General features: G+C 47.9%; 1 pseudogene across 1 annotated transcript in view; it reads right to left on the reverse strand.

The window, feature by feature from the left end:
- Positions 1 to 20,441: 20,441 nt before the first annotated feature.
- The window catches only part of LOC143764295 (indolethylamine N-methyltransferase-like), a 28,556-nt pseudogene continuing 24,661 nt past the window's right edge, over positions 20,442 to 24,336 (reverse strand). The window contains exons 2-3 of the transcript XR_013213144.1: positions 22,836 to 23,043; positions 20,442 to 21,115 (exon numbers count right to left, since the gene is read on the reverse strand). The product of XR_013213144.1 is annotated as an indolethylamine N-methyltransferase-like (transcript). The remainder of the gene's footprint in view (positions 21,116 to 22,835; positions 23,044 to 24,336) is intronic.

Consider the following 24,336-nt stretch of genomic DNA (forward strand, 5'->3'; position numbering starts at 1 on the left):
CAGCCCCGCGGTGTCTTAACATTGTTAAAACACTGCGGGGCTGGGATTCATGGCCTGGCGCAGCACATATGTTTGCCTCTCGCACTCGGGTCCTTACACCCGCTGCAGACTGTGCGGCGTCAGCTGATCCCTTATCGCATGCCACGGCCATGAAGCCGCACAGTCTGAAGAAGGCGGAAGGAGATGAGGGACAGGCGAACTGATGCACTGCTCATGCCCATCAATCACACCCTCGCAGTCCCAAGAAATAAGACACCGAGGGGCGTTGTGTGGGTCAGGGCGGCCGCAGAGGCGCAGGCAGCCAAACAATGATGCCAGAAGACGGGCAGCGCTACCAAGGGGGTTGCAGCGTGTCATTACAAAGGAAAGTCACACCCCCGGGACGGTTAAATGGTCACACAGAGGACACATTTCAGACGTGTTTTCAGTTCCACATGTGCGAGGAGAATACGTTTATGAGCCACCTTGCACACATGCAGCATTACCGCTGTACAAGGTGGCCTTAAAAACGTACAAACGCCTGGGGGAGGGGGGACAGGTTCCCATCAATTTCAGTTCTTGTGTCTGCGTGGCTTTTGCAGGACACGATGCCGGCTGCACAGCAGGGGAACAGCTGGCGGTGCTGAACCCCACTGACACATTGGCTGGTGTTTTTCTCTGTGCAGCTAGCAGTACCGGGCCCCAACTGGCGGTGTTAGAGCCCGGGGTCAGCAGGAGGAGGAGATGGAGCAGAGTGTAGGCCGAAGCCTGCACTGGCGGCAGCTTTGGGTCTGTTGTGCCTGCGTGGCTGTTGCAGGACACGTTGCCGGCTGCACAGCAGGGGAACAGCTGGCGGTGCTGAACCCCACTGACACATTGGCTGGTGTTTGGCTCTGTGCAGCTAGCAATACCGGGCCCCAACTGGCGGTGTTGGAGCCCGGGCTCTGCAGGGGGAGCAGAGTGTAGGCCGAAGCCTACTTGAACCAATTTCAAAGGTAACCTTTACCCCCCCCTCAGGGGTTACAAAGTAGAAGAGCCACAGCTTATGCAGCAGTAGTGCTGCACAAGTCAAAGGTTGCTCTTTTAATTTTGCTCCTTGCACACGCTGAAAGGAACACGTATAACATTTAGGCCCTTACACAGTCAAACTGATTTTGAGGCGTGAGTTCCCTTCGTAAAGAGACGCAGTACAGCTGGCAAAAATGCCACCTTGGTGCTTTGCGCGGCCTCCTGAGCATCGTTATTTGTTGCACAGGAGTCTGCGCTGTCGTGTTATCCCTTGGCCTTGCGCTGTTAGTGCTGCCCGTCCTCTGACATCATTTGATGTCGGCCGGTGCGGTTCGCGATGTCCATGAATCCCAGCCCCGCAGTGTCTTGACATAGTTAAAACACTGCGGGGCTGGGATTCAAGGCCTGGCGCAGTACATATGTTCGCCTCTCACACTCGGGTCCTTACACCCGCTTCAGACTGTGCGGCGTCAGCTGATCCCTTATCGCATGCCGCGGCCATGAAGCCGCACAGTCTGAGGAAGGCGGAAGGAGATGAGGGACAGGCGAAGAAATGCACCGTTCATGCCCATCAATCACACCCTCGCAGTCCAAATAAATAAGACACCGAGGGGCGTTGTGTGGGGCAAGGCGGCCGCAGAGGCGCAGGCAGCCAAACAATGATATCAGAAGACGGGCAGCGCTACCAAGGAGCTTGTTGCGTGTCAATACAAAGGAAAATCACACCTGAGGGACGTTTTAATGGTCGCAGAGGACTCATTTTTAGACGTGTTCACTTCAACATGGGCAAGGAGATTAAGTTTCTGAGCCACCTTGCACACATGCAGCATTACTGTCGTACAAGGTGGCTGTAAAACGTAAAAACGCCTGGGGGAGGGGGGACAGGTTTCCTTCAATTTCAGTTCTTGTGTCTGCGTGGCTGTTGCAGGACACGTTGCCGGCTACACAGCAGGGGAACAGCTGGCGGTGCTGAACCCCACTGACACATTGGCTGGTGTTTGGCTCTGTGCAGCTAGCACATCTGGGCCCCAACTGGCGGTGTTAGAGCCCAGGGTCAGCAGGAGGAGGAGAGGGAGCAGAGTGTAGGCCGAAGCCTGCACTGGAGCAAGTTGAAAGGGAAACTTTAACCCCCCCCCCCAGGCGTTTGTAGCTGAAAGAGCCATCGTGTACAGCACTAATGCTGGAAAAGGTAAACTTAGCTCTTTTAATTATGGTCCTTGCACATGCTGAACCTAACACTTATAAAAAGTGTCCTCTCCTACCGTGATACCGTCCGGTAGGTGGAACTTTCCTTTGTGATGTGACGCAGCACAGCCGTCATTCTTACCCCCTTGGCGCCGTGCGCCGCCTCCTCAGCGTTGTTTGAATCAGTCCCGGAGCCTGCGCTGTTAGGTTAGCCCTTGGCCATGCACACATTTTGCGCTGCCCGTCTTCTGACATCATTTGGTGTCAGGCTGGCTGCGCCTGTGCGGCCGCGCTGGCCGAGAGCCCGCCTCGTACTGTCTTCTGATTTAATCCCACTGGGGGCCTGAGATCCATGGACATGCGCAGTGCATATCTGAACCTCCACCTCTCACTCATCTCCCTACGGCTTCTTCTGACTGTGCGGTGTCACGGCCGTGGCATGCTATTAGGGACCAGCTGACACCGCACAGTTTGAATAAGCCGTAGGGAGATGAGTGAGAGGTGGAGGTTCAGATATGCACTGCGCATGTCCATGGATCTCTGGCCCCCAGTGGGATTAAATCAGAAGACAGTACAAGGCGGGCTCTCGGCCAGCGCGGCCACACAGGCGCAGCCAGCCTGACACCAAATGATGTCAGAAGACGGGCAGCGCAAAATGTGTGCATGGCCAAGGGCTAACCTAACAGCGCAGGCTCCGGGACTGATTCAAACAACGCTGAGGAGGCGGCGCACGGCGCCAAGGGGGTAAGAATGACGACTGTGCTGCGTCACATCACAAAGGAAAGTTCCACCTACCGGACGGTATCACGGTAGGAGGGGACACTTTTCATAAGTGTTAGGATCAGCATGTGCAAGGAGCACCACGAAAAGAGGCACTTTTTCCCTTTGCATCATTACTGCTGCACAAGGTGGCTCCTTCAGTAACAAACGCCTGGGGGGGGGGGGACAGGTTCCCTTAAATTTAACTTGTTGTGCCTGCGTGGCGGTCGCAGTACACGTTGCCGGCTGCACAGCAGGGGAACAGCTGGCGGTGCTGAACCCCACTAACACATTGGCGAGGTGTTTGGCTCTGTGCGTACAGCACTTCTGGACGGCAACTGGCGGTGTTGGAGCCCAGGGACAGGTGGAGGAGGAGGAGGTAGGAGGGATTGCCACACACACAGCAGGGGAACAGCTGACATTACTGAACCCCAATAACAGAGGAGGGACTGTTGACTGTGCGTACAGCACTTCTGGACGGCAACTGGCGGTGTTGGAGCCCAGGGACAGGTGGAGGAGGAGGAGGTAGGAGGGATTGCCACACACACAGCTGGGGAACAGCTGACGTTACTGAACCCCAATAACAGAGGAGGGACTGTTGACTGTGCGTACAGCACTTCTGGACGGCAACTGGCGGTGTTGGAGCACAGGGACAGGTGGAGGAGGAGGAGGTAGGAGGGATTGCCACACACACAGCAGGGGAACAGCTGACGTTACTGAACCCCAATAACAGAGGAGGGACTGTTGACTGTGCGTACAGCACTTCTGGATGGCAACTGGCGGTGTTGGAGCACAGGGACAGGTGGAGGAGGAGGAGGTAGGAGGGATTGCCTGTTGTGAATTTGCTTTTTGCTCCCTCTAGTGGTTACTAGTTTTTTGACTCTGGTTTTTCTGTCATTCCTTTTATCCGCACCTGGGTCGTTAGTTAGGGGTGTTGCTATATAAGCTCCCTGGACCTTCAGTTCAATGCCTGGCAACGTAGTTATCAGAGCTAGCCTGCTGTGCTCTTGTCTACTGATCCTGGTTCCAGTTATATCAGCTAAGTCTGCCTTTTGCTTTTTGCTATTTGTTTTGGTTTTGTATTTTTGTCCAGCTTGTTCCAAATCTATATCCTGACCTTTGCTGGAAGCTCTAGGGAGCTGGTGTTCTCCCCCCGGACCGTTAGACGGTTCGGGGGTTCTTGAATTTCCAGTGTGGATTTTGATAGGGTTTTTGTTGACCATATAAGTTACCTTTCTTTATTCTGCTATTAGTAAGCGGGCCTCTCTGTGCTAAACCTGGTTCATTTCTGTGTTTGTCATTTCCTCTTACCTCACCGTCATTATTTGTGGGGGGCTTCTATCCAGCTTTGGGGTCCCCTTCTCTGGAGGCAAGAAAGGTCTTTGTTTTCCTCTACTAGGGGTAGCTAGATTCTCCGGCTGGCGCGTGTCATCTAGAATCAACGTAGGAATGATCCCCGGCTACTTCTAGTGTTGGCGTTAGGAGTAGATATATGGTCAACCCAGTTACCACTGCCCTATGAGCTGGATTTTTGTATTCTGCAGACTTCCACGTTCCTCTGAGACCCTCGCCATTGGGGTCATAACAGTTTGCCAGGCCAGTATTAAATGTTTAATGCATTGCAGAAGAGGGATTATAAGAAAGAGGATTCTGAGTTTTTTTTTTTTTTTCTTTTTCCCCTTTACCTCAGAGTGGCTATGCTTGCTGCAGACATGAATGTCCAGACCTTGATTACAAGTGTGGACCAGCTGGCTACTCGTGTGCAGGGCATACAAGACTATGTTATCAGAAATTCTAGGTCAGAACCTAAAATACCGATTCCTGAACTGTTTTCCGGAGACAGGTTTAAGTTTAGGAATTTCGTGAATAATTGTAAATTGTTTTTGTCCCTGAGACCCTGTTCATCTGGAGATTCTGCTCAGCAAGTAAAAATTGTTATTTCGTTCTTACGGGGCGACCCTCAGGATTGGGCTTTTTCGCTGGCGCCAGGAGATCCGGCATTGGCTGATCTTGATGCGTTTTTTCTGGCGCTCGGTTTACTTTATGAGGAACCCAATCTTGAGACTCAGGCAGAAAAGGCCTTGCTGGCTATGTCTCAGGGGCAGGACGAGGCTGAAGTGTATTGCCAAAAATTTCGGAAATGGTCCGTGCTGACACATTGGAACGAGTGTGCACTGGCCGCTAATTTTAGAAATGGCCTTTCTGAAGCCATTAAGAATGTTATGGTGGGTTTTCCCATTCCCACAGGTCTGAATGATACTATGGCACTGGCTATTCAAATTGACCGGCGGTTGCGGGAGCGCAAAACCGCAAATTCCCTCATGGTGTTGTCTGAACAGACACCTAATTCGGTGCAATGTGATAGAAAAACCGCAAATTCCCTCATGGTGTTGTCTGAACAGACACCTGATTTAATGCAATGTGATAGAATCCTGACTAGAAATGAGCGGAAAATTCATAGACGCCGGAATGGCTTGTGCTACTACTGTGGTGATTCTACACATGTTATCTCAGCATGCTCTAAACGTATAGCTAAGGTTGTTAGTCCTGTCACCGTTGGTAATTTGCAACCTAAATTTATTCTGTCTGTAACTTTGATTTGCTCACTGTCATCTTATCCTGTCATGGCGTTTGTAGATTCAGGTGCTGCCCTGAGTCTCATGGATCTCTCATTTGCTAAGCGCTGTGGTTTTACTCTTGAACCATTAGAAAATCCTATTCCTCTTAGGGGTATTGATGCTACACCATTGGCAGCAAATAAACCGCAGTATTGGACACAGGTTACCATGTGCATGACTCCTGAACACCGCGAGGTGATACGTTTCCTGGTTTTACATAAAATGCATGATTTGGTTGTTTTAGGGCTGCCATGGTTACAGACCCATAATCCAGTCCTGGACTGGAAGGCTATGTCAGTCTCAAGTTGGGGCTGTCGTGGTATTCATGGGGATTCCCTGCCTGTGTCTATTGCTTCTTCTACGCCTTCGGAAGTTCCAGAGTATTTGTCTGATTATCAGGATGTCTTCAGTGAGTCTGAGTCCAGTGCACTGCCTCCTCATAGGGACTGTGACTGTGCTATAGATTTGATCCCAGGCAGTAAATTTCCTAAGGGAAGACTGTTTAATCTGTCGGTACCTGAACATACCGCTATGCGTTCATATATCAAGGAGTCTCTGGAGAAAGGACATATTCGTCCGTCTTCTTCCCCTCTTGGTGCGGGATTCTTTTTTGTGGCAAAAAAGGACGGATCTTTGAGACCTTGTATTGATTATCGGCTTTTAAATAAGATCACTGTCAAATTTCAGTATCCTTTACCGCTGTTGTCTGACTTGTTTGCCCGGATTAAGGGTGCCAAGTGGTTCACCAAGATAGACCTTCGTGGTGCGTACAACCTTGTGCGCATTAAGCAAGGTGATGAATGGAAAACCGCATTCAATACGCCCGAAGGTCATTTTGAGTACTTGGTGATGCCTTTTGGGCTCTCCAATGCGCCTTCAGTTTTTCAGTCCTTTATGCATGACATTTTCCGGAAGTATCTGGATAAATTTTTGATTGTTTATCTGGATGATATTTTGGTTTTTTCTGATAATTGGGATTCGCATGTGGAGCAGGTCAGGTTGGTCTTTAAAATTTTGCGTGAAAATTCTTTGTTTGTCAAGGGCTCAAAGTGTCTCTTTGGTGTACAGAAGGTTCCCTTTTTGGGGTTCATTTTTTCCCCTTCTGCTGTGGAGATGGACCCAGTCAAGGTCCGAGCTATTCTTGATTGGACTCAGCCCTCGTCAGTTAAGAGTCTTCAGAAGTTCTTGGGCTTCGCTAACTTCTACCGTCGTTTTATCGCTAATTTTTCTAGCATTGTGAAACCTTTGACGGATATGACCAAGAAGGGCTCCGATGTAGCTAACTGGGCTCCTGCTGCCGTGGAGGCTTTCCAGGAGTTGAAACGCCGGTTTACTTCGGCGCCTGTTTTGTGCCAGCCTGACGTCTCACTTCCCTTTCAGGTTGAGGTGGATGCTTCGGAGATTGGGGCAGGGGCCGTTTTGTCGCAGAGAGGCCCTGGTTGCTCTGTTATGAAACCTTGTGCCTTTTTCTCTAGGAAGTTTTCGCCTGCCGAGCGAAATTATGATGTGGGCAATCGGGAGTTGTTGGCCATGAAATGGGCATTTGAGGAGTGGCGTCATTGGCTCGAGGGTGCTAAGCATCGTGTGGTGGTCTTGACTGATCACAAAAATCTGATGTATCTCGAGTCTGCTAAACGCCTTAATCCGAGACAGGCCCGCTGGTCATTGTTTTTCTCCCGCTTTGATTTTGTTGTCTCGTATTTACCAGGTTCAAAGAATGTGAAGGCCGATGCTCTTTCTAGGAGCTTTGTGCCTGATGCTCCTGGAGTCGCGGATCCTGTTGGTATTCTTAAAGATGGAGTTATCTTGTCAGCTATTTCTCCGGATCTGCGACGTGTGTTGCAGAGATTTCAGGCTGATAGGCCTGAGTCTTGTCCACCTGACAGACTGTTTGTCCCGGATAAGTGGACCAGCAGAGTCATTTCCGAGGTTCATTCCTCGGTGTTGGCAGGTCACCCGGGAATCTTTGGCACCAGAGATCTGGTGGCCAGGTCCTTTTGGTGGCCTTCCTTGTCAAGGGATGTGCGGTCATTTGTGCAGTCCTGTGGGACTTGTGCTCGAGCTAAGCCTTGCTGTTCTCGTGCCAGCGGTTTGCTCTTGCCCTTGCCTGTCCCGAAGAGACCTTGGACACATATCTCCATGGATTTCATTTCTGATCTTCCGCTATCTCAGGGCATGTCCGTTATCTGGGTGATATGTGATCGCTTCTCCAAGATGGTCCATTTGGTTCCTTTGCCTAAGCTGCCTTCCTCTTACGATCTGGTTCCTGTGTTTTTCCAGAACGTGGTTCGTTTGCACGGCATCCCTGAGAATATTGTGTCAGACAGAGGATCCCAGTTCGTTTCCAGGTTCTGGCGATCCTTTTGTAGTAGGATGGGCATTGATTTGTCGTTTTCGTCTGCGTTCCATCCTCAGACTAATGGACAGACGGAGCGAACCAATCAGACTTTGGAGGCTTATTTGAGGTGTTTTGTCTCTGCTGATCAGGACGATTGGGTGACATTCTTGCCGTTGGCTGAGTTTGCCCTTAATAATCGGGCTAGTTCCGCCACCTTGGTTTCGCCTTTTTTCTGCAACTCTGGTTTCCATCCTCGCTTTTCTTCGGGTCATGTGGAGCCTTCTGACTGTCCTGGGGTGGATTCTGTGGTGGATAGGTTGCAGCAGATCTGGAATCATGTGGTGGACAACTAGAAGTTGTCACAGGAGAAGGCTCAGCGCTTTGCCAACCGCCGCCGCGGTGTGGGTCCCCGACTACGCGTTGGGGATTTGGTATGGCTTTCTTCCCGCTTTGTTCCTATGAAGGTCTCCTCTCCTAAATTTAAACCTCGTTTTATTGGGCCTTACAAGATATTGGAAATCCTTAATCCTGTATCTTTTCGTCTGGATCTTCCTGTGTCGTTTGCTATTCACAATGTATTTCATAGGTCCTTGTTGCGGCGGTACATTGTGCCTGTAGTTCCTTCTGCTGAGCCTCCTGCTCCGGTGTTGGTTGAGGGCGAGTTGGAGTACGTGGTGGAGAAGATCTTGGATTCTCGCCTCTCCAGGCGGAGGCTTCAGTACCTGGTCAAGTGGAAGGGCTATGGTCAGGAGGATAATTCCTGGGTGGTCGCCTCTGATGTTCATGCGGCCGATTTAGTTCGTGCCTTTCATGCCGCTCGTCCTGATCGCCCTGGTGGTCGTGGTGAGGGTTCGGTGACCCCTCACTAAGGGGGGGGTACTGTTGTGAATTTGCTTTTTGCTCCCTCTAGTGGTTACTAGTTTTTTGACTCTGGTTTTTCTGTCATTCCTTTTATCCGCACCTGGGTCGTTAGTTAGGGGTGTTGCTATATAAGCTCCCTGGACCTTCAGTTCAATGCCTGGCAACGTAGTTATCAGGGCTAGCCTGCTGTGCTCTTGTCTACTGATCCTGGTTCCAGTTATATCAGCTAAGTCTGCCTTTTGCTTTTTGCTATTTGTTTTGGTTTTGTATTTTTGTCCAGCTTGTTCCAAATCTATATCCTGACCTTTGCTGGAAGCTCTAGGGAGCTGGTGTTCTCCCCCCGGACCGTTAGACGGTTCGGGGGTTCTTGAATTTCCAGTGTGGATTTTGATAGGGTTTTTGTTGACCATATAAGTTACCTTTCTTTATTCTGCTATTAGTAAGCGGGCCTCTCTGTGCTAAACCTGGTTCATTTCTGTGTTTGTCATTTCCTCTTACCTCACCGTCATTATTTGTGGGGGGCTTCTATCCAGCTTTGGGGTCCCCTTCTCTGGAGGCAAGAAAGGTCTTTGTTTTCCTCTACTAGGGGTAGCTAGATTCTCCGGCTGGCGCGTGTCATCTAGAATCAACGTAGGAATGATCCCCGGCTACTTCTAGTGTTGGCGTTAGGAGTAGATATATGGTCAACCCAGTTACCACTGCCCTATGAGCTGGATTTTTGTATTCTGCAGACTTCCACGTTCCTCTGAGACCCTCGCCATTGGGGTCATAACAATTGCCACACACACAGCTGGGGAACAGCTGACGTTACTGAACCCCAATAACAGAGGAGGGACTGTTGACTGTGCGTACAGCACTTCTGGACGGCAACTGGCGGTGTTGGAGCACAGGGACAGGTGGAGGAGGAGGAGGTAGGAGGAGGTAGGAGGGATTGCCACACACACAGCAAGGGAACAGCTGACGTTACTGAACCCCAATAACAGAGAAGGGACTGTTGACTGTGCGTACAGCACTTCTGGACGGCAACTGGCGGTGTTGGAGCCCAGGGACAGGTGGAGGAGGAGGAGGTAGGAGGGATTGCCACACACACAGCAGGGGAACAGCTGACGTTACTGAACCCCAATAACAGAGGAGGGACTGTTGACTGTGCGTACAGCACTTCTGGACGGCAACTGGCGGTGTTGGAGCCCAGGGACAGGTGGAGGAGGAGGAGGTAGGAGGGATTGCCACACACACAGCAGGGGAACAGCTGACGTTACTGAACCCCAATAACAGAGGAGGGACTGTTGACTGTGCGTACAGCACTTCTGGACGGCAACTGGCGGTGTTGGAGCCCAGGGACAGGTGGAGGAGGAGGAGGTAGGAGGAGGTAGGAGGGATTGCCACACACACAGCAGGGGAACAGCTGACGTTACTGAACCCCAATAACAGAGGAGGGACTGTTGACTGTGCGTACAGCACTTCTGGACGGCAACTGGCGGTGTTGGAGCCCAGGGACAGGTGGAGGAGGAGGAGGTAGGAGGGATTGCCACACACACAGCTGGGGAACAGCTGACGTTACTGAACCCCAATAACAGAGGAGGGACTGTTGACTGTGCGTACAGCACTTCTGGACGGCAACTGGCGGTGTTGGAGCCCAGGGACAGGTGGAGGAGGAGGAGGTAGGAGGGATTGCCACACACACAGCAGGGGAACAGCTGACGTTACTGAACCCCAATAACAGAGGAGGGACTGTTGACTGTGCGTACAGCACTTCTGGACGGCAACTGGCGGTGTTGGAGCACAGGGACAGGTGGAGGAGGAGGAGGTAGGAGGGATTGCCACACACACAGCAGGGGAACAGCTGACGTTACTGAACCCCAATAACAGAGGAGGGACTGTTGACTGTGCGTACAGCACTTCTGGACGGCAACTGGCGGTGTTGGAGCCCAGGGACAGGTGGAGGAGGAGGAGGTAGGAGGAGGTAGGAGGGATTGCCACACACAGAGCAGGGGAACAGCTGACGTTACTGAACCCCAATAACAGAGGAGGGACTGTTGACTGTGCGTACAGCACTTCTGGACGGCAACTGGCGGTGTTGGAGCCCAGGGACAGGTGGAGGAGGAGGAGGTAGGAGGGATTGCCACACACACAGCTGGGGAACAGCTGACGTTACTGAACCCCAATAACAGAGGAGGGACTGTTGACTGTGCGTACAGCACTTCTGGACGGCAACTGGCGGTGTTGGAGCCCAGGGACAGGTGGAGGAGGAGGAGGTAGGAGGGATTGCCACACACACAGCAGGGGAACAGCTGACGTTACTGAACCCCAATAACAGAGGAGGGACTGTTGACTGTGCAGACAGCACTTCTGGACGGCAACTGGCGGTGTTGGAGCCCAGGGACAGGAGGGGGAGGTGGAGGAGGTAGGAGGGATTGCCACACACACAGCTGGGGAACAGCTGACGTTACTGAACCCCAATAACAGAGGAGCGACTGTTGGGACTGTGCGTACAGCACTTCTGGACGGCAACTGGCGGTGTTGGAGCCCAGGGACAGGCGGAAAAGCAGAGGAACACAATGTAGGCCGAAGCCTGAGAAAGTCGAAAGGGAACCTTTAACCCCCCCCAAGGCGTTTGTAGCTGAAAGAGCCAGCTTGTGCAGCACAAAAGATGCAAAAGGAAAAGGTGGCTCTTTTCATCACGCTCCTTGCAAACACAGAACTAAACACTTATAAAATGTGTCCCCTGAAACCGTGAAACCGTCCCGGAGGTGGGACTTTCCTTCGTAATATGACGCAGCACAGCCGTCATTCCTACCCCCCCGGCGCCGCGCCCCGGCTCCTCAGCGTTGTTTGATTCCGTCCCGGAGCCTGCGCTGTTAAGTTATCCCTTGGCCAGGCACACTTAGCGCTGCCCATCTTCTGACATCATTTGGTGTCAGGCTGGCTGCGCCTGTGCGGCCGCGGTGGACGAGAGCCCGCCTCGCAGTGTCTTCTGATTTTATCCCACTGGGGGCCTGGGATCCATGGCCATGCGCAGTGCATATCCTCGCCTCTCACTCCCCTCCCTACGGCTTCTTAAGACTGTGCGGTGTCACGACCGTGGCATGCTATTAGGGACCAGCTGACACCGAACAGTCTGAAGAAGCCATAGGGAGATGAGTGAGAGGTGGAGGTTCAGATATGCAATGCGCATGTCCATGGATCCCAGGCCCCCAGTGGGATTAAATCAGAAGACACTGCGAGGCGGGCTCTCGGCCAGCGCGGCCGCACAGGCGCAGCCATCCTGACACCAAATGATGCCAGAAGACGGGCAGCGCTAAGTGTGCCTGGCCACGGGATAACATAACAGCGCAGGCTCCGGGACGGAATCAAACAACGCTGAGGAGCCGGGGCGCAGCGCCGGGGGGGTAGGAATGACGGCTGTGCTGCGTCATATTACGAAGGAAAGTCCCACCTCCGGGACGGTTTTACGGTATCAGTGGACACATTTTATAAGTGTTAAGTTCTGCGTGTGCAAGGAGCTAAACCAAAATAGCTACCTTTTCCTTGTGCAGCATTACTGCTGCACAAGGTGGCTCTTTCAGTAACAAACGCCTTGGGGGGGGGGGACAGATTCCCTTACATTTCAGTTGTTGTGTCAGCGTGGCGGTCGCATGACACATTGCCGGCTACACAGCTGGGGATCAGCTGACGTTACTGAAACCCAATAACACTGGGTCGTATGTTTTGACTGTGCAGACGGCACTTCTGAGCCTCAACTGGCGGTGTTGGAGCCCAGGAATTTAAGTTCAGGTGGTAGAAAGATGAACACAACAGGAGACCTGGATAACGTATACAGTGACCTAATTATTTAATCAGGAGGAGGAGTGGCAAATTCCTGCGAGATCCAGGCCTTGTTCATTTTCAGGAAAGTAAGCCGGTCAACGTTATCGGAGGATAGTCGCATGCGACGGTCAGTTAGTACACCACCTGCAGCACTAAAGACACGTTCCGATAATACACTGGCCGCAGGGCAAGACAGCACCTCCAATGCATACTGGCTTAGCTCTGACCATGTATCCAGCTTTGAGACCCAAAACTTGAAAGGGGAAGAGCCGTCTGGGAGTACAGCAAGAGGGCAAGACATGTAGTCTGTCACCATCTGACGGAACCGTTGCCTCCTGCTGACTGGAGCCGTCTGTGATGGTGTAGACTTTTGTGGGGGGCACAGAAAACTGTGCCACAGTTGGGCCATACTGGTCTTGCCTTGGGCAGAGGCACTGCTTCTGCTCCCTCTTTGTGCAGAGCCTCCACCACTGCCTGGACGCACTGAGCTGCTTTGGAATGCACTAGCAGCACTTCTCTCAGTTGGAATGGAGAAGATGATGGAATTGACCAGTGTGTCTTGGTACTCCCGCATTTTTCGCTCCCGGTTCAACGGTGTGATGAGGCTTTCTACGTTGTCCCGGTAGCGAGGATCGAGGAGGGTGAACACCCAATAATCAGACATGTTCAGAATGTGGGCGATGCGGCGGTCGTTTCTCAGGCACTGCAGCATGTAATCCACCATGTGCTGCAGACTGCCAACTGCCCAAGAAACGCTGTCCCCTGCTGGAGGCGTGGTCTCTGCCCGCTCGTCATCACCCCACCCTCGCTGTACACACTGAGTACTGGACAATTCGGTAACTCCCTCCTCTGGACAGATGTCTTCCTCCTCCATTGACTCCTCCTCATCCTCCTCACAAACTGTCCCCTGCCTACGCGTTTGTGAGGAACCGCGTGGCGCTGACTGTCCAGAAGATGATGGAAATGGTGAATCCTCATCCTCCACCTCTTCCACAACATCATCCCTTAGCGCTTGCAGTGATTTTCAAGCAGGCAGATAAGGGGGACAGTCATGCTGACTAGTGCATCATCTGCACTCGCCATCCGCGTGGAATAATCAAAGGGACGCAAAACCTGGCAGACGTCATTCATAGTGGCCCACTCTGTGGTTGTGAAGTCTGTACGGCGCTGACTGCGACTTCTTTGCGCCTGAAGCAGCTGGTACTCCATTACAGCTTGCTGCTGCTCACACAACCGCTCCAACATATGTAACGTGGAATTCCACCTGGTAGGTAGGTCACATATGATGCGATGTTCCGGCAGGCGGTGTCGGCGCTGCAGAGCCGCAATGCGCACTTTTGCCGTGCTGGAACGCCGCAAGTGAGCACACTCTAGGCGGACCTTGTGCAGCAGTGTTTCAAGATCCGGATAGTCCCTCAAAAAGCTCTGCACGACCAAATTGAGCACATGTGCCAGACATGGGATGTGAGTGAGGTTGCCGAGGCCCAGAGCTGCCACCAGATTTCGGCCATTATCACACACTACCATGCCTGGCTGGAGATTCGCTGGCACAATCCACACATCGCTCTCCTGCTTGATGGCATTCCAGAGCTCCTGCGCTGTGTGGCTACGATTCCCCAAAAAAATTAATTTCAACACGGCCTGTTGACGTTTGGCCACGGCTGTGCTCATGTCGGTCGTAACAGGTACACGTTCATCACGGGTCCATGTGGAGGTGGACTGTGACGGCTCCTGCAGCGATGATTCTGAGGAACTGGTGTAAGAGGAGGAGTCAATGCGTACAGAATGGATTCCTGCAATCCTTGGAGTGGGCAGGACACGTCCTGCGCCACTCGCACGGTCTGTACCCGGCTCAACGACATTAACCCAATGGGCAGTGAGGGAAAGGTATCGCCCCTGTCCATGTTGACTGGTCCACGCATCGGTGGTGAGGTGGACCTTGCTACTGATGGCGTTCAGTAGCGCGTGTTTTATGTGTCCCTCCACATGCTTGTGCAGGGCAGGGACGGCTTGCCTGCTGAAGTAAAAGCGGCTGGGCACATTGTACTGTGGGACTGCCAATGACATCAAGTCACGGAAGCTGTCAGTCTCCACCAGCCTGAATGACAGCATTTCCAGTGAAAGAAGTTTGGCAATGCCTGCAGTCAGAGCCTGTGCTCGTGGGTGGTTTGACGAGAAAGGCCGCCTTTTCTCCCATGCCTGTACTACCGATGGCTGTAGACTGGGCTGGGAGTGTGTGGATGACTGGGAAAGTGGTGCTGCGGGTGGAATTACAGCGGGTCTCTGGACAACAGGGCCAGAGGTTCTTCCACGGCGATCCTGGGAGGAAGCCGAACCAGCTGCGTGTGAGCTAGAGGAAGAGGCAACACGAGCTGAAGAGGTGGTAGCTGCCGCTGTTGGTTGGCCTAGCTCTTCAGTGTGTTTTTCTAACTCCGCCGGGTGCCTGTTGCGCACATGTTTCCACCTGTTGCAGGTATTGAGGTTGCTGACATTTCGACCTCTTTTGACTTTTTGATGACACACCTTGCATCTGACATAGCAAATGTCATCTGCAACTGTGTCAAAAAAGGACCAGGCACTGCAAGTCTTGGGAGCGCCCTTTTTGGCTTTTGGAAGAGACATGCTCCTAACGGGTGCCAAAGCGGAGGCTGCAGGATCCGCAGTCTTCCCCCTCCCTCTCCCTCTTTGGGCCGTACGGGGAATCTCTTCCTCAGAGCTGCTCCCACCACCTTCCTGTCCCTCACACCAAGATGGGTCAAGGACCTCATCATCTACACTACCCTCTGCCCCCAACTGCTCCTCCTGGGTAGTATCAGCAGCAGAGCACGCACCAGTAAGTGGCACCTGAGTGTCATCATCAGCTGATGCGGCCTGCGATGTGGTGACCGGAGCCACTGGCCCACCCGCCTCTTCAGAGGAAGAGAGAAAAAGCTGTTGGGCATCACTGCACCCTGCCTCTTCTTCCATTTCTCCAATGCTGCTTGGCTGGCCCCCTGTTTCCAAGCCAAGAGATTCAGAGAACAGAAGTAGAGACGGCTCCTGTCCTGGGCTCTCTGTCTGCCTGGGCAATTTGGCAGGTGGTGAAGAGACAGATGGCTGCTCTCCAGTGCTCTGTGTCTGAGAGGATGTGGCACTAATTGAAGTTGATGCATTAGCTGCCATCCATCCGACAACGGCTTCAATTTGTTCTTCACGCAGCAGCGGTGTACGGCGCTCTGACACAAAGCTGCGCATGAACGACTGTTGCCTGGTGAATGTTGGTGCTGATGAGTCACCGGTGCCCGCAGCAGGCACAGAATCCCCATGTCCCCTCCCTGCTCCGCGCCCACGCCCACGCCCACATGCCTTACTCACTGCCTTCTTCATCTTGGTTGACTGATAAAGATAAGCAGAAAAGTACTAACGGCTTTGTGTGCTTATTCCTGAGCAACTCCTCCTAACAGGTATAAGAAACACTAATTTTCTAAAGTGTGGACTAGACTTTAATATGAGCTAATGTGGCCTACACAAATGTAAAGTGGTGTAACTGGTGTGTTTGGTGAACTTTATTATTTATTTATTTTTTTGGGGCTGAACTGACAACGGATAGAGCTGCAGTCACACGGAGACCGTGCAGACAGACGTAAACGGCGCTGCAAGGCCCAAAAACCCTCCTCTACGTTATCCTATGTAGTGTTTTTCCACAAGTTAGCTGGAGACGGGTGGAAAGACACTAATAGGAATTTTTTGAAAAAATGTGCAGCGGCCTGCACTACTTAAAACAAAATGAAAATTGATTTGGCGGTATGACGCAGTGAAGAACCCTGAGCTGGAGACAACCAGGCTACGGCTGCTCACAGACTACAGGGCGAGCTGCAGTCACACAGAGACCGTGCAGACAGCCGTAAACGGCGCTGCAAGGCCCAAAAACCCTCCTCTACGTTATCCTATGTAGTGTTTTTCCACAAATTAGCTGGAGACGGGTGGAAAGACACTAATAGGATTTTTTTGAATAAATTAGCAGCAGACTACACTACTTGAAAAAAAAAAAGAACAGTATGAGGCAATGAACCACCCTCCCTGAACTGAATACAACCAGCTATGGATGGCCTATGTGGCTGCACTCAGACTAGAGAGTGGGCTGCACTCACACACACACACACACAGACCTTGCAGATCGCTGTGAAAACAGCGCTACAAGGCAAAAGCAAGGTGAATAGTAGGTGAATACAGCGGTTGCTAAATTAGCCTTTGGAAAGCACAAAGAAGCAAATCGCTATCTCTAAACTGTCCCTCAGTCAGCAAACAGCGTCCTGTCACTAACTGAATTCACAGCAGAGTGATCGCAAAATGGCGCCAGCGACTTTTAAACTGCATCATGACATCATTTCAGCAGCCAATCACAGCCTTGCCAGTAGTTTCATGCCCTCCATGCTAAACAGGATGTGCCCACACTTGGAATCATTCTCATTGGCTGAATTTCTGCATTTTGAATCTTGGAACTTCCGATTCCGGTATCCGATACGCGGCAAGTATCAGAATCCCGGTATCGGAATTCCGATACCGCAAGTATCGGCCGATACCCGATACTTGCGGTATCGGAATGCTCAACACTATTTATTACTCTTCAGGTGCTTTTCAGGAATTAATGCAAAGTGGCATAACAGGAATGAAGAAATTTATTTTTACCATCAAAATGTTGATAACTTCTCAGCAGGCTACTGTAGCTGGCAGACTCTAAGGCCATTATTTGGCCATGAATTGCCATGTAAAACATCAGGAACACACAATCATGATCTCAGGGTGTCGATTGGCTTAAAAAGGAAGCCCCCCACACTGTGTTATCCATCTAGAGGCTGTAGTCTTTATTAACAGCAGCATTTAAGGGGTTAAATTACTATAGTCAGTACCAACAGTAATCATGGCTGATGAAGCAAGTTGTCAGCTATATTGTACAGCTGACGGCTATAGAATTGTGACCCATTGGGAGATACTAGTCTCTTTTATCGCAGGTCAGTAAAAAGGCGTATGGGTGGTCAATAAGTGGTTAAATCATTGGACCGATACTTTCAGCTTTGATGGGGCCCTGATGGGTTCAGTGCATGCACGCACAATATCACAACCCATGCCATGATGCTATGAACCTTCATGTGCTTGCACAGAGTCCTAGAGGGTCATGATTAGAGTTAGAAGTACCAGAGCAGAATGAGAAGCCCGGGTATTTCAGCATGAGTGGCGAAGATCTGAAGATGTACCGATGACCGTAAAGGTGAAGATGTAAAGATGAGTGAATCTTTCAAGGTTCAGATCGCTGAATGGTTAGTTGAATGTATCTGAACCCCATTAGATTCAATGGGAGGCAAAACCAAATGCATAGATAACAACTTCAGGGGTGACACAAATCTTCCCAAACAGCTAAAATTAGGGGCAAACATTATGAAAAGTGGCATCAATTGAGACAAAGCAGAAATTTGCAAATGGCACAGTAGCAGCCAACCATGGGCAATGCATGAGGTATCAGGGTCTGGCCCAGCATTTACAGCTTGGAATTGAAGTTGCAATGAGGACCTGGTGGTTAATGGAGATGTGAAAGCCATCTTAGCTGGAAAACCTGATACCTCATGCAACATCTCCAAGTTTTTTTTTATTCCAGCCACACTCAAATGGCACAAGCATCAGTTTCATTCAGTAATAGTGGTAGAAAAAAGTAAGGCAAGTAACAAAAGGTAGTTAGCTGATCAATTGACCCACAGTAGAACTTTTTATAATAGCACAGAAGCAAAATACTCTCCTTCAAAATACTCTCCATTAGATGACACGCACTTGTCCTAACAGTTTTTGCATTCCATTTATATTCTTCTGAACTAATGATGTTAATTGTCCCCAGCAATTTTTTCCTTACCTTTTCTATATCCTGAAAATACTTTCCCTTTAGGATTTTCTTCATTCTTGGGAATAAGAAGAAGTCACAGAGGGCTAAGTTATAAGAATAAGAGGAGGGGGGTGACCCTAATTTTTTGTCAAAAGTCATCACAGTGGATGAATCTTGGTGTTACGCCTATGATCCTGAAACTAAACAACAGTCCAGCCAGTGGAAGACAGATTCATCGCTCAGGCCAAAAAAAATCACGGCAAGTAAAATCAAATTTGAAGATTTTTTTTTCTTCAACATCAAAGAAGTCGTTCATGTTGAATTTATTCCTCAGGGCACCTCAGCCAACCAACGTTACTAACTGCAAGTGCTGAAGTCATTGCGTGAGGCAGTGAGTAAAAGACAACATGAATTGTGGCGATTGTCAGACTGGCTGCTTCATCATGACAGCGTGCCTGCCCACACAGCATTGAAAGTCAACCAGTTTTTGGTAAATGTCATGATAATGGAATTTTACCCACCCCTTACTTGCCCAAACTAGCCCCCTGAGACTTCTTCTTATTCCCAAGAATATAGAATAACCTATAGGGAAGTGTTTTGAGAACGTAGAAGAGGTTAAGAAAAACAAATCTGAAGTCACTTAACAGCATTAGTTTAGAAGAATATAAATGTTTCGAACAGTGGATAAAACATTGGTACAAGTGTATATCGTCAACTGAACAGTATTTTGAATGGGATTAATGTTTTCAAGATGCTATATTGAATAAAACATTTTTAAATAAGTAATTCTCATGTTTTGGGTTACCTCCTCATATTACTTTTATTATGCTGTAGGGCAGGGGTGGGGAACATCAGGCTCATAGGTTTTAATTTACCTTTTCTCCAGTCATTGGGCAAATTCCTGGGGACCACAGTACTTGAGTTGACAGCTGTGTTTTGATGGTCACCCGTAATTTTAATAACTTCTTTCTCTGTGGGCACGCGCACACAGCATTCACTACTGAACGCTGAGGCATGTGCAATGAAAGATTACATCCTGACACCAGTGCCAGCATCAACACTTATTTTGTGGGTGGAGTTTGTGAACAATATATACGACCCCCGAAGGATGGTTTAAATATCCAAATGGCCCTTTGCGAGAAAAGGTTCCCCACCTCTGCTCTAAGGTCTTAAGAGCCCTTAGACCATAATAGGGGATATTCAATTTGGAAAGAAATAATTTTCTCCGAATAGAATTTCCACAATGCAAACAGCTAAATTTAAAAATTGCTTGATTCGCTCATCTCTAAGTACCATAGAAAATAGATAAAAGAAGAAGCTATTGAGTTTATGTAGAATGGTTAAACATACGCATGCAGAATATGGACAATAAAGAATCAAGACAGAAGAAGAATTGTCAACTACGAAATGTGGTGATTGAGATGGATGTTATCAACACCATGGATTGCAAGAAGAACAAACTAATCAATTTTGGAAAAAAAAATCAAGCCAAACATATCACTGGAAGCAAGGATCACCAAACTACGATTTGCCTCCTGTGAAGACATCATACGAAGAGAGCGATCACTGGAGAAGAACAGTATGGGTGGAAAAATAGGAGGAACAAGGCAAAGAGAAAGACCAGCATCCTGATGGCTTAATACTTTCAAGATAACCGTGGAGAAGACCCTGGTGGACCTATCTAGGCTTGTACAAAATCCATATTCCCATAGAGTGTTCATCCTTCAAGTCTCCATTGGTCGAGATTAAGCTGGTTAAAAATGGTTATTATTGATGATCATCACATCCCTGTTAGAATTTATATCTTGGGGGTCTCTAATTTCCAAATTCATGATCCAGTAGGTGTTCTGGTAATAAGCAAATATTTAAGTAAGAGTTCATTGGCGCAAGATGCTGATTAAAAGCAGATATCTGTCAAAAATCAATTTTATCTCATTTGATTTTTGTTACTGCTTGCTCATAAATCGTTATCTTTAGAGGAAGTGTGAAATGTTTTGTCTTACTAAAGGACACAAGTAGGAAAATCAGACATCTGTCTTCTTATAATGACTTTATTGTGTGCATTTATAATATTAAAGATCCAACTCCTTTGTGGAAGACATGAGTGTGAATGGATGCTCTTCAGTATTTTACCCAGCGATACATTGTGCACAATGCTTTTTATAATAAAGAAAGAACAATTATATTTTTATACACTTGAATCATGCACTAAACACAGATTAAGGATATGTATAGGATTTAAGCTTTAAATATAACATTTGACTTGGCAACTCATGTTGTGTCATAAGCCTATATCTCTTTGTGAGCTGCAATGAATATCTGGGCCTTATAATCAATGTAGTCATTCACATCTGTTCTCTTTTTAACCTTACAGCGGTCAATGATCAAACCTTCTCCAACTAGAGCTTTCCTGACAAAATCCTCATCATGATTGAAACCATGGAACTTATGATTCCCGTGTAATATGTCATCTCTAAGCTACTAATTATTATGATGTGTCCTCCAGGTTTCAGTAACTTTAAGAACTTCCTCAGATATCTGATGTAATCATCTTTATCTTTGCTGATAATTTCCAGAAGCCAAGCACTGATGATACAATCTGCCGGTGGTAAGACAATCGGATCTATGATATCTTCTTTCTCGAGGTTACACTTCACAATATGTTGAAGGGCTGATCGCACTTTTCCTTCTTTGTCCTGTAACTGGTCACTAAAATAAATGAGAAAAATTATGAAAGTGATTTTCCCCTAGTCAATACTAATTAGGACGGCTTTAGAGCTCAGTGGTTATCAGTGGTTCATTGACTTCCAGTTGCCGAAATAGTTGAATCCCCCAAGACTGTTATATATTGTTTGGATATAATTGTTTTGTTCCCTTTAAATGCATAAATCTGTAGGACTCCATTCACCTATATGAGGCCTTATATAGTGTCTTATCGTTCTCTGTTAATGTAGTATACACTGGCAACATTTTTTACAAAATAGAAAAATGCAGCAAATTGCACTTTCCTATACAGAGAGCCACTGCAAAAACTTATATCATTAAATGCTCTTTTTTTGCTCTTTGGTCAATGATGATCAATTCCCACTGTGTGGCTTATCAGAGGAATACATTGGATTCATACATCAGAGCTGATCTTTGTATACTGCCATTTTATTCCTATAACCAAAATGTGACAGAAACTGAGCCTTACTGTTCCCTTCCAACAGCACTCATTATTCCACAGCTACAAAAACGGTGAAATTTTTAACTGACATGTAAAAATAAATTTTGAATTGGTTGTGAATATAAAATAAAGTAGACAAAAGATACTCAATATTACACTAAGACCGCACTAAGAATAGTATGCCAACTAGCGCTATAGGAAATGATGAAAAGGACCACTTGAAGTGATGTATAAACTCCCGTATATTTAGACTTATGTAAAAATGTTATCCTTACATGTATTGCACTTGCCCCGTATTTCCCTTTAAAATTCACTATGGTTCAATAGGTAAAAAACTTTAGATGTGTCTCGCACAAGTTTCCTACTCATGGAACTTAGGATGAAATATACAAATAAACCCCATTCGGTGAAGGACTAAGTATTGCTAATTATACACAGGCTTAATTGTTATGTTTACCAATGTCAATTGCCGCCCTTAATTGTCTTTAAGTTGGGACTTATTCCCGCATCTGCTAATATAGATCCATTTTTAAATATCTAATACAAATATGACAACATTGCACACTGAATAAATGGACGAGAATATGCCAACCTTAATAGTCCCGCTACTTGCACCTGTTGGTAAGATGTCCACTTTTGCATAGACCACGTAAAATGGAGATGGAATACTGAAATGTTCCATTACAGATGACGGTGCGCCTAGAAGGTTTCAAGCTGTACCTACTTGCTGAAATCCACACCCGTGTAAGTTGAAGACTCCGGTGAATTGAGTACCTAGGTAAACTTGAATAACCCAGTGTCACGCGACTTCACGATGGTTCTAAGGAAAACTGAATGTATCAATTCCTACTCGTTTTGGAAGCAAACGGCTTGCTCCACGATCCCTGATGATGGAAGCTATTTGCTCCCGATACACCACATCTAAAGTTTTTTACATATTAAACCATAGCAAATTTTTAAGGGAAATCTGGGGCAAGTGCAATACATGTAAGGATGAAAATTTTTACATAAATCTAAATATACGGGCTGCACACATCACCTCAAGTGGTCCTTTTCATCATTTCCCATAGCGCTACTTGGTGTACTATTACAATAATAAAGTTTCTGTTTTTGCAAACTGTGGAATTTGCTATTCAACCACCAGTTGGGGAAATTAAGGATATTTAGTGCCACGGTATGCTCATTATTATTACACAGTCATCTCTTATGTACTGTAGAAACAATGACAGTGGAATTCCCCCAATTTATGGACAAATGCTTAACCAGTTTCCTTCTACGTCAGCATGAAGTTTTGTGGCATGGTTCCAATCAAATGCTCCTGTACGCTCGTCCACCCATCTTTTCAGCTCTATGATGCATTGGTCTCTCATCTTCAGCACTATGATGTGCTTGAAAAAGGCACAGGCTGCAAACAAATGATGAACCACAGATCCAACACTGAGGTCAATCAAGATATCGCCTTTAACATGACCTGCAGAAAAAAATCCAAATATTGAAATATTTATACATAGAGGTGAAATGGTCACAAAATCAGTTATGAATATCTAAATATACTACTTTTGCTGTAAACCATAGGCGGATTAAACATTTATTTTTTTATTTTTATGTCTTGTGATATTCATTGACCTTTTTGCAACAAATTCTTCAGGTTGGAGACACCCTAGATTGTAATAAGGTACAAATTCCTTGACAAAACCCACACGAACAGTGAAATTTGCCTGATCTGCTCATCTATATCCTTTTCCTTTCCTCTTTTTTGGTCTTTGACCTGTTTTTCATCCTTTTTCCACATTGGCTTCAAATTTGCTCCAAAATATCTAGTGTACATGAAATCATCTTAGAGGAAGACTAAAGTATGAACTTTAGAGGCAAAGGATGATTCAATCCAGCACACCCAACTCAGTAAAAATATGCGTTTATTTCATCATGTTTTTAAAAGAAGCTTAAAAAGAAACTTGATGAGATTCTGCACCAAAAGGGGCGCCCTTAATCATAGAATGTCAGAAAGAAAATAGAAACATGCATATAAAGACAAATAAACCAATAATCTCAGAATTAATTAAGTATGGGTGACTGCAGATGGGCAAACAAATGACGACACATATCTGGATGCAAGCAGTTAATAAACTTAACATAAGTTGTTCTTGTAATTCATCCTGCGAGGATCTGAGGTTGTGGTTTATAAAAATAACCTAGACAGGATAGCAATGCAAATATTTTTAATTCCATACACCCATGGTTGCACAACAAATCCAGGTAGATGGCCAAAATACAATGTCCTCAATACACAAGATCCTTTCCCCGGGGCCGATAGTCCCACTGCTCAGGTATCAGGTGCTACTCACTGTCTCTGAACTTTTGGTATCCCACAGATTCATATCTCCTGCCATTATAGTCTGTAGTCACAATCCAAGCTCCTACAAACGACAAATATCACAACCGACGTCCATGTATCCAGTATCAACAATCCTTAAGATAATTTGTTAAATCCAGACAACAGATCCCTCAACTGTAGCAGGCGGATCCAGCCCAGGCAGCAACCGATCTCCAAAACTCCATAGATGATCCATCTCAGCTTGGATCCTCTCCATTCAAAGTCAATCCAACAACTGCCTGATTCAACCTATGTGTCTTTTTCTCCCTCCCCCTTAAACATTTTCCTTTAGCTCACAGAATGAAGCATATTCCATCACCTGGGCATCATCACATGGGCAGCACAGTGGCTCAGTGGATAGCATTGCAGCACTGGGGTCCTGGGTTCAAA

This window comes from Ranitomeya variabilis, chromosome 4, assembly GCF_051348905.1.
Source record: "Ranitomeya variabilis isolate aRanVar5 chromosome 4, aRanVar5.hap1, whole genome shotgun sequence".
NCBI lineage: Eukaryota > Metazoa > Chordata > Amphibia > Anura > Dendrobatidae > Ranitomeya > Ranitomeya variabilis.